Source organism: Theropithecus gelada, chromosome 12, assembly GCF_003255815.1.
Source record: "Theropithecus gelada isolate Dixy chromosome 12, Tgel_1.0, whole genome shotgun sequence".
Taxonomy (NCBI): domain Eukaryota; kingdom Metazoa; phylum Chordata; class Mammalia; order Primates; family Cercopithecidae; genus Theropithecus; species Theropithecus gelada.
This window is the reverse complement of record NC_037680.1, coordinates 78,572,766-78,582,494: the sequence shown is the minus strand read 5'-3', so window position 1 is coordinate 78,582,494 and position 9,729 is coordinate 78,572,766. Positions and strand designations below refer to the sequence as shown.

The following is a 9,729-nucleotide window of genomic DNA, read 5'->3' as shown; positions in this document are numbered from 1 at the left end:
TTAACTCACTTAATCCTCAGAACAGGCCCTTGAAGTTGGTCCTGTTACTAAGCCCATTACATCTGGAAGAAACTGAGGCAAGGAGAGATTAAGGGTCTCATCCAAGGTCATAAGTGACAGAGCCAGGACTCAAATCCAAGCCATCTATCCTCAGAGCCCTCTCCCACCTGGCACTAACCATTTTGCTCTACACTAGACCTCCCAATAAACGGCACAAAATATTAGCCCTTCAGCCACTGGCTGTCCAGGCAAGGCCTGGAGTGGCTGGAGTCACTTGGTTAGTTGCAAACAACTTCATTTGTTTGTCCTGGGGTATCTTATGTTGTATTATTATTTTCTCTGTGTGCCATGGTGTTAGGAATGTTGGAAAGTGCCGTCCTATTCTGTAATGTAGTCACGATGGATGATTCAGTTAGTTTCATGCTGTCTAGCTAGCTCAGAATAAATTAGCCACAGGTTTAGCCCTGCCGGCTGATGATTTAGCCTCCCAGACTCCGCTCAGTCCTCTGGGAGGCATCTCATAAACACAAGGGAGAGAGGGCAGGGGTGTGTCTGGATCTGCATCAACCGCTTACCTGCCAGAAAGGCTGTGGTGCATGTGCCCTCTGGGAACAAGTCGGCACCCTCATCTGCATCTATGGACAGGACTTTCCAATCCAAGGAGAAAGCATCAGGGACTGGAGTCGCACAGCAGTCTTGATTCCTCTATCCCTGGGTGGCAGTTCCTTTTCAAAACAATGTTGACTTCTCACCCTGACATACAGGGGCGCCTGCATTTTGTATTGGCATTGCAATGATGTGTTCTTTTGGAGAACTACCTGTTCTGGAGATGTCAGGGTTAGAGGAGTCAGCAATTATGAGCTTATGAGATAATGACACGTGTGTTTAGTGTGATGGCAAATTATACCATAGAAAAAAATTTTGAAGATTCAGAGTGAACTATTTTCCCATATAAACTTACTGCCTCAGGAAAACTGCGGTTAAAATGATAAATTACCAGGAAACTTCAAGTTTCGCCTAGAGAGTCAAAATAAAAATACAAGAAGACGCATTGTTGAAATAATCCCAAATTAGAAACAGTGATTATTCAATTAAAAATAAGTGTAGTTACACCTTCTATTTATATGGTATCATCTGGCAGTTTTTAGCCTCAAGACTCAAAGAGAAATCTAGTAATCCTAGACCTGAATATCCTCTTCTCCATGATGAGTTTTGCTATCTTACTCAACAGCTAACCTTTTTCCTATAAATCTCCAAAGTAGCAGCTTCCTCTCCTCTCCTGTAAATCTACTTCAGCTTTTTGTGGGCTTTATGACCAGAAACCACCTTCTAATGTCTATTCTGAATCTTGTTGCTATGATTTAAACCCATAATCTGTTGCCTTGTCCTAGGGAAAAATGGCAGCCACAGTTAATCCTTCACATTCTTAGAGAATATAAAAAGGTCAACCCCTGACCTCCTCTTCTCCCTACTTAGCTCCATTTTGGGAGAGGTTTGTCTCTGGGCCCTCTCCAAACCCACATCATAGTGGAGTTCCAGAGTCTGCAGCTAAATGCAATGTGGTGGTGAACAGGGTGGTCTCTGTGGGTTCTACCAGTCTCCCTGATTCACTGTTCCATCTGTAGAGACAAGGCTTGGCCAGCCTCCTGGGAGGATAAACTTGTGGTTTTCTCATTTACTACCCAGGAAGTGTGCAGGAAGGGGTAGAAGAGGCACCACTTGGAAAGGATGAGATTGGTCTGGACACCACTGCATGCTGGCCTGGGATCTTGGGCACCTCATTTAAGCCTTTGTAACCTCCTCCTTGATGTAAGGGAAAATTGTACCTACTGCACACAACCTCATAGGATGCTCTTAAGATCAAAGGAGATATGGATGTCATTGAAAAGCTCACTCTTCCCTCAGCTCAGCCCAGAAGGTTAAACTGGTTCCTCACTTGGCCCAGAGTGCAGTGGCTGAGTCCAGCTGGGTGAGACAAGGGGGTTAAGTCTAGGAGGCAATAGTCCAGTGGCTGGGCTACACCCTACTGAGTTAAAGATTGCTGACCACTTTACAATTTTGTGATGTCTCCCCTTTATTTCCTGTGGCCATAGCCTCAATGTGTGTGACAAATTTTATACATAGAAGGAAAAAGACAGTCACCCACTGGGTTAATGTAATTTCCTGCACAAGACTCAAAAATGCCCATTATAGTGAATCCTTTGGATCAAGGCCTAGCAAATAGAAGACGGCCATCAAAATACAAATACTTTACCTGCGATGGGTGAACCTCTGACAGCTGTCTCTACATTCTCACCAATAAGCAAGTTAATTCCCTAGCAAATAGGCCCTTGGGGGATGTTTTTGGGGAATGCTGGGCCAACAGGCAGTTTGGAGTGGAAAAAAGGTATCAAGTTTTGGCCCCATATTTGCCATTTGTGAATTATGTGACTCCAGATACCTTGCTTAACCTCTTAACTTTCTCTTCTGTAAAAAAGAATTTAAGGATGCACAATATACCCCTCAAGGTGGGTCTGTGTTAAATAGCAGAGTGTGGGTGTTGAATGTGCTTTATAAAACAGGAAGGGAAATGCACAGTGTTGGTCATTGTCATTGTTATGGGTTTCCTAGGACCCAGTGCCAGTGGAGAGAGGTGTAAATCATAAGCTAGTTATTTTGCTAAGGACATGGGTGTGTCTGTGTGTGGTGTGTGTGTGGAGTGGGGGAGTCTATGAAGGGTGTCAGACACCAAGATCAACAAAACCGTAATAACAGCTTGCATTCTGGAGCCCCTGCTGGGTGCCAGCACTGTGCTAACTGCCCGTCTCTGTTACCTTGAGCTCTCATGATAACCCCAATAGTATTAGTGATATTAGTAGTATATTCATTTCTTTGAGGAAAGGAGCTCAGAGAGGGCAAGTAATGGTCCGAGGACACATAGCTAGTGAGGGCTGAAACTAGGACTCAGGCTGGGTGACTCTAGGACTCCTTTGCATTCACTTCCCTATAGATCTCCTTCCAGGTTCGATACTCCAAAACCATCATCAGGGAAGCCCTGGTTTAAACAGGAGTCAAGTGGTTCCTGGCACTGCTCCAACTCACTCAACAGCAATCAAACTGGGGTTCCCTGGCTCTTCACTGGGAGGCTTGGGAGATCCCAAATGAGAAATGACTATCCTGTATTTGATGTTACCCCAAAGTGCCTGTTACTCATTTAAGGCATTAGTGGTTGTAACAGAAATAGTAATATTTCAACAACAGTGGTGATTAGTTACAGAAGGAGCCAAGTGGCACTCATCTCCATGTCAAAAGCCCTCCCTCCAGGCCCTTCCGGGCACCCTGGCCTGTGGTGCCATGTTAATTCAGACGAGATTGGGTGTGTTCAGGGTGGTATGGCTGTAGACAGTGCCATGTTAATTCCATGTATATTCTCTGCCTGGCACCAGCCGGCAAGACCAAGCTTGTGTGACACAAGCCCTTTGAAACTCAAAGAGCTTTTCATCAGCCTGCAAGAGAGAAGAAACTAGAAGAAAATGTACAGGAACAAGAGCAGGTGGGGGTGGTAGAATTCACCCTTTCTGCACAAGGAGATGGTACTGGCCCCCTCCCTTCACTGGAGAACGGGATGGGGCTGGAAGGAGATGAACAAGCATCCTGGAAGTCCACACGCGTCTCTTTAAACTCTGGAGTCTCAGCCCCACCTTGATTTGATGTCTCATGCTCATTTAAATCTCAGCCACTGGGCATGCATGTGTGACTTGGGAAGAAGAATGAGGGGTGATTTGTTTCAATCACATAATCCTTCATCCACAGGAAATGGAGGGACCACTGGTTTCCTCTTGAGGCCTCCCAAACCAGAAGGCCAACTTTGTAGGTGTGCAGTTTCACACCCCGGGCGTCTACCATACGGGGACCAACGGGGCAGACGGGAAGGAAAACATCCCAAGACCCAGCTGGGGTCACCTCCTGCTCTGTGGGAGGGGACCAGCCAAGGTGCAGGCTGGGCCAGGGGAGGGAGGGGTTTTCCGTGTGGCAGGAACTGAGAACAAATGTGGGTGAAGTGGATGAGGTTTAATTTAGCAAAGGTAATGTCATAATTGTCTCCTCAGCAACCACAAGGTACAAACCCTGGGAAGGAAGACTGTCTGCATGCCCATATTTAAAGATCCATGTATTAACAATGCAAAAAGCTCTCTCCTTTTTTTTTTTTTTATTTTCTTCTGTGCTAAGATTCTTGATCTACAAATCACTGTTCATGTTAAAAACTTTTCTGAAGCTACCCAGTTAGACACAAGATGAAAACAAAAACAAAAACAACCAGGCTGGGCATGGTGGCTCACACCTGTAATCTCAGCACTTTGGGGAGACAGAGGCAGGCAGATCACCTGAGCCCAGGAGTTCGAGACAAGCCTGGGCGACATAGTGAAACCCTGTCTCGGCAAAAATACAAAAAATTAGACGGGCATGGTGGTGCTCACCTGTAGTCCCAGCTACTTGGGAGGCTGAGGCTGGAGAATCACTTGAGCCCAGGAGGTGGAGGTTGCAGTGAGCCAAGATCGTGTCACTGCACTCTAGTGTGGGTGACACAGTGAAACTCTGTCTCAAAAAAAAAAGTAAAAGAAAACAATCAACCATATTCTGCCTTTATTTTCCCAACTTCTAATCCCCTTTCTCTTCTCCTAAGTCTTGGATCATGCCCATAACATAGTTTCTGTACATTTGCTCCTGTGGAGAAAGATCTTAGTCAACCTACAGTCTTTATTGATCTACTAGACACTTCCATGTCTATTGCATGTCAAAGCAGAGGAGTGCCTATGTTAAAACTAGGCAGTCCCTGTCTTCAAAGTGAAAAGAGAAAAAGTACAAATGGTAAATGCTAAGTTGAGGAAGGCACCATTTTAACCAGAAGTCTGGGACTATCTGAACTTCCTTCCCTCACCCACGGTACTTTCTCTGTGCCATTCTTAGTGACTTCCCACATTTAACCTCATTTAATGTTCTTTCTTTAAAAAAAATGAAATGCTTCATGAATTTGCATGTCATCCTCACACGGGGGTCATGTGAATCTTCTCTGTACCATTCCAATTGTTTTTAGCATAAGTGCCGCTGAAGCAAAGCACTCCTTATTCTTATATTTTATATCACTAATACTAATTCCTACAATTATTGGGTATTTACCATGTGCCAGGTACTATGCTAAGCTGATTACTTACATTTTCTCTCTACTTCTTCATGTAGGCTGGTATTCCTCTCTTGTTTTTCAGATGAGGAACAGAGGCTCAGAGGCATTGACTGATGGCTTGAAATCACAGGGTGATGGTTAGGTTCATGCTTAAGGCTCCATGGCACCTTGACTCCAAATCCTAGGCACTTTTTATTGCACAAATACGGCTCTGACAGGAAGCCTATGAAATAGGTATCATTCATCCTGTAAGTCAATGGGGAAATGCAAGATGAAAGTTCAAGGGATTGATTGCTCAGTTTCCTCATTAGGAAATGGCAAAGCCTACTGGAACTTGGGTCTTTTGACTACAAGTTCAGTGTTCTTCTTCCTGTGATCCATGCAGTCGTCCTCGTCAATGAAAAATCAGATCAGTTCAGCCTCATTGCCTTAGTCTGTCATTACCCAAGCTCTAAACTCAGGTGCTTGGACCTTCTTAGTCCTTGGGCTAAGGAAACTAAGTCTCATGATCCTCCAAGGCAACTACCATAAAAAGCACTTTCCAGTGCATTTCAAGCACAGTTGTTCTTACCTTGGTTTGACTGCATTATTGATTCCTCAGGCTCCCTTTTAGGTTCTTTTCCTTTGAAGTCCCTCCTGTCTAGAGGTCTTTCTTATCTCTTTGGCTCATTACCCTTCTTGAAAACTTCAAGCTGACTTTCTCCCTTCAGTTCTGTGCCCTGGGTCGCACATGAGAGTCCATGCTCCAGCCCAGTTGTGGTCTTCCTAGAATTGGAAAATTCCCAGCTGCCCCTTGAAGGACCCACACATCTCTGGTGGGTGGATAACCCAACGGGCGCTCTCCTCTGCACATTCTCTGGGCCCATCCCCCCTCCTGTTGCTCCCATCTTGGGTTCCCCATCCTCCTGGAAAAGGTTTGAGGCATGATAGAGTTAACGCAATCCAATACTTGCCTGTGAAGGAGAGCTTGGCACTACTTACAAACCTCCTCCTTGCCAGGGGGGCCCTGTTCTCCATCATCTTCTGCTCCCTCTCTCCAATAAAATGACCCATTTAAACCATATTTTTCTTATTAACAAGCTTCCTACTAAATGGCTTCAGCTGTGCTTGTTGATTTATAGGGCTTAGAAAGCACCGCTGAGCCTTGGCCCTCCCTGTGGGTCCAAGGGCCTAAGTGAATCATGCTGCTCTGGTGACATTGTAAGAGGGCAGGAGCCACCCTCCAAGGGGCAGATCCAGAGGGGGCTTCTTTTATTTTTTTTCTTTTCAATATTTTAATTATAGAAATGGCCAAATACACAAAATTAGAGAAAACAATACAATGAAACCTCTTGAACCATCCCTTTGCCAATCTTGTGTTTCATCTGCTTCTCCCTGCTTCCAAACCACCCCCACTAGCTAGATTCTTTTAAATTAAACCCAAAATATTATATTCTTTTATTCACGACTATTTCAGTATATTTCTTTTCTTTTTTTCTTTTTTTTGAGACGGAGTCTCGCTCACCACAACCTCCGCCTCGCGGCTTCACGCCATTCTCCTCAGCCTCCCGAGTAGCTGGGACTACAGGCGCCTGCCACCACGCCCAGCTAATTTTTTATATTTTTAGTAGAGACAAGGTTTCACCATGTTAGCCAGGATGGTCTCGATCTCCTGACTTTGTGATCTGCCTGCCTCGGCCTCCCAAAGTGCTGGTATTACAGGCGTGAGCCTCCAAGCCCTGGAGCCACCAAGCCCGGCTATTTCAGTATATTTTCTAAGAGATAAAGACCATCTGGTCTTTTAACATAACCACAATACCACTGTCACATCTAAAAACATTAACAATAGTTCTTTCCTTTTTAATTTTTTACTTATTTTTTATTTATTTAAATTTTTTATAGAGATGGAGTTTCATCACGTTGGCCAGGCTGGTCTCAAACTCCTGACCTCAAGTGATCCACCCGCATTGGCTTCCCAAAGTGCTGGAATTACAGGCGTGAGCTACTATGCCTGGCCAGCAATAATTCTTTAACATGATATAGTATCTACTCAATGTCCAGATTTTCTTGATTGTCCCACAAATATATTTTTATATTTTATTCATTTAAATCAAGATCCAATCAGTGTTCCCAATTGCATTTGACTAATATGACTCTTATGTGTCTTTTTGTTTTAATCCATAATAGTTTCCCCTTTCTCTCTTTTTATATCCCAGGGGCATCTTAATGTAGACAATTTCCTCAAACTTATGTATACTGTGCCATCACCGACAAAGAAATACTGAAAGCACCCTTATCAGCAGAGACCTTCCTTGTACCATGGATTCAATGATTCCCTTGGGGATGGCCCTAACCCACAGGCCTCCACCCACTGTCCCTCAGAAAGCCTTCAAAAGGCTAAATCATCTTACTCCAATGCCAGTTGCAATAATGGGATCCTAAAGTGTTGAGCAGTTACTAATCCACTCACTCCAAAAGTGACTCACATTTATTAATAAGTATTTACCACAACCCAATAGGATTTCTTTTTTACTATCCCCATTTTATAAATGAGGAAGTAGAAGGATAGAGGAACCCGTTTTACTTATCCCAACTGGTGGATCTGGGCTTTGAAATGGAATTGTCTGATGGACACCCCACTTGCTCAATCGCTGAGAGACCCTGTCTCTGCATGCAAGATCTCATTTCACGCCAAGAGGTTTGCTGAGCTTCCAGGCCCCTTTCAAGCAGGACCAGCAGAGAAGGAGGAGAAATCTTGATCAGTAGGATGTGTCTGTAGTTCTGAGGAAAGGTGAGAGCAACAGGGAGCTGGAGATCTCCTGCAAATTCCCTTTGTCCACGCTGGGCTCGTGCCCATTTCTATGCACTGCCCAAGGCAGGCAGTGAACAGGCTTCCCACCCCCTTTCTTTTGTTTTTTTTTTTTTTTTTGAGACGGAGTCTGGCTCTGTCGCCCAGGCTGGAGTGCAGTGGCCGGATCTCAGCTCACTGCAAGCTCCGCCTCCCGGGTTCACGCCATTCTCCTGCCTCAGCCTCCAGAGTAGCTGGGACTACAGGCGCCCGCCACCTCGCCCGGCTAGTTTTTTTTTTGTATTTTTTAGTAGAGACGGGGTTTCACCGGGTTAGCCAGGATGGTCTCGATCTCCTGACCTTGTGATCCGCCCGTCTCGGCCTCCCAAAGTGCTGGGATTACAGGCTTGAGCCACCGCGCCCGGCCCCCACCCCCTCTTTCACAAGTCCCCATGAACCATTATTACCACATGCTCTCAAGTCCACATAAATATCACATGTACATACCCTCAGATCCATAGACGCACTCTACCCAGCCACTTGGCTGACAGGCCAGCCCCCATATGGCTCATTCCTACAAAGGCGTGCTTGCAACACGCACACCTTCCTGTACTGAGTAAACACAGACCTTGGAGGCCATGGGGGAGGACAGAGAAGCCGGTGTTTTGCCAGTGGCAGCCAGAAGGAAAGGTTACCTGACTTCAGATAGAAAGGTTGTCTGTCCGTCTGTCTGTCTGTCTCCATCCATCCATCCATCCATCCATCCATCCATCCATCCATCCATCCATCCATCTTTCATAGGTCTTCTTAAGTCCTGGAAAAGACAAAGGCTTTGATGCTCCTGGTAGACCCACGGAGTCTGGATGGGGCTGGAGGACTTATGAGCCAGGATGGAGAGGATGGAGTGGGGTGAGGAACCCGCTGGTTAAATAGGGCTAAATCTAATTCCCCCCATCTGAAGGAGGGGAGCTCTCATCTGTGGTGCTAAGTGATAGAAAAACCCCAACTGCTAACAAGATAATCCAATTTCCTTTCTCCCTTGTGCTGAAGGGAACGGCCCTAGCCCTCCTGCTTCAACTTCATGCTGGGTCTCAGTCTGGCTAGAACTCTTTATGCCTACAGCAGAATTCATATCAAAGCCTTAGCCCCCCAGGGTTCATTAGGAGGCATTTATTTCTGCATATTCTTGGAGGGCAGGAGGGAGGATAACTTGATTCGCCATGCAAATTGCTTGGCTGTAATTTCAACTCTCCCTCCCTTCTCACAGGGAGATTTTGCTGGTTATTAAAAATATATGATTGCCTCTAAAATAGCAGTGACAGCCGCTCTGCTGGGCAGAGCCAGGTGCTGCTGTTTGAAGGCGACTGAATGATGTGGAATGGATGCCCGGGCAAAAGCAAATGGAGCCAGTCCCCTGCTCCTGCGCCAGTATCTAGGCTCCAGATCCTAGGGCTGCTGGCCGGGGTCTGAGGCTGACCAGGGGACTTCGCCTATGTGGTCTGCAGCTCAGGTTTACCTTCTGCTGCTGTGGGGCACTCAGCAAGGGTTTCTGAGCTCTTGGCTTCCTGCTCTGTAGAGGTGGGGGTAAATAAGGAGCTGGACACAGAGCAGCTGGTACACAGTAGGTGGGCAATTTGCTGGGCAGGCCAGGCTCTCCCCCTCCACACCCCTGCTGCCTGGCTCAAAGACACCCTTCCTCATCCCACTGCCTTCCCCAGTCTGGGCTACTGAGACCCGATCCGTCACGATAGTATTGCCTAGGTCTTCTGGTCATGATGAACGTCTCACTTGGTCTTTTCTT

General features: G+C 46.0%; 1 non-coding gene across 1 annotated transcript; it reads right to left on the bottom strand.

Annotated features, from left to right (window-relative positions):
• Positions 1-4,987: 4,987 nt before the first annotated feature.
• LOC112636767 lies at positions 4,988-5,099 on the bottom strand. The gene has a single exon (XR_003122243.1). It is a non-coding gene; the product is annotated as a U6 spliceosomal RNA (small nuclear RNA).
• Between the last annotated feature and the right edge of the window lie 4,630 nt (positions 5,100-9,729).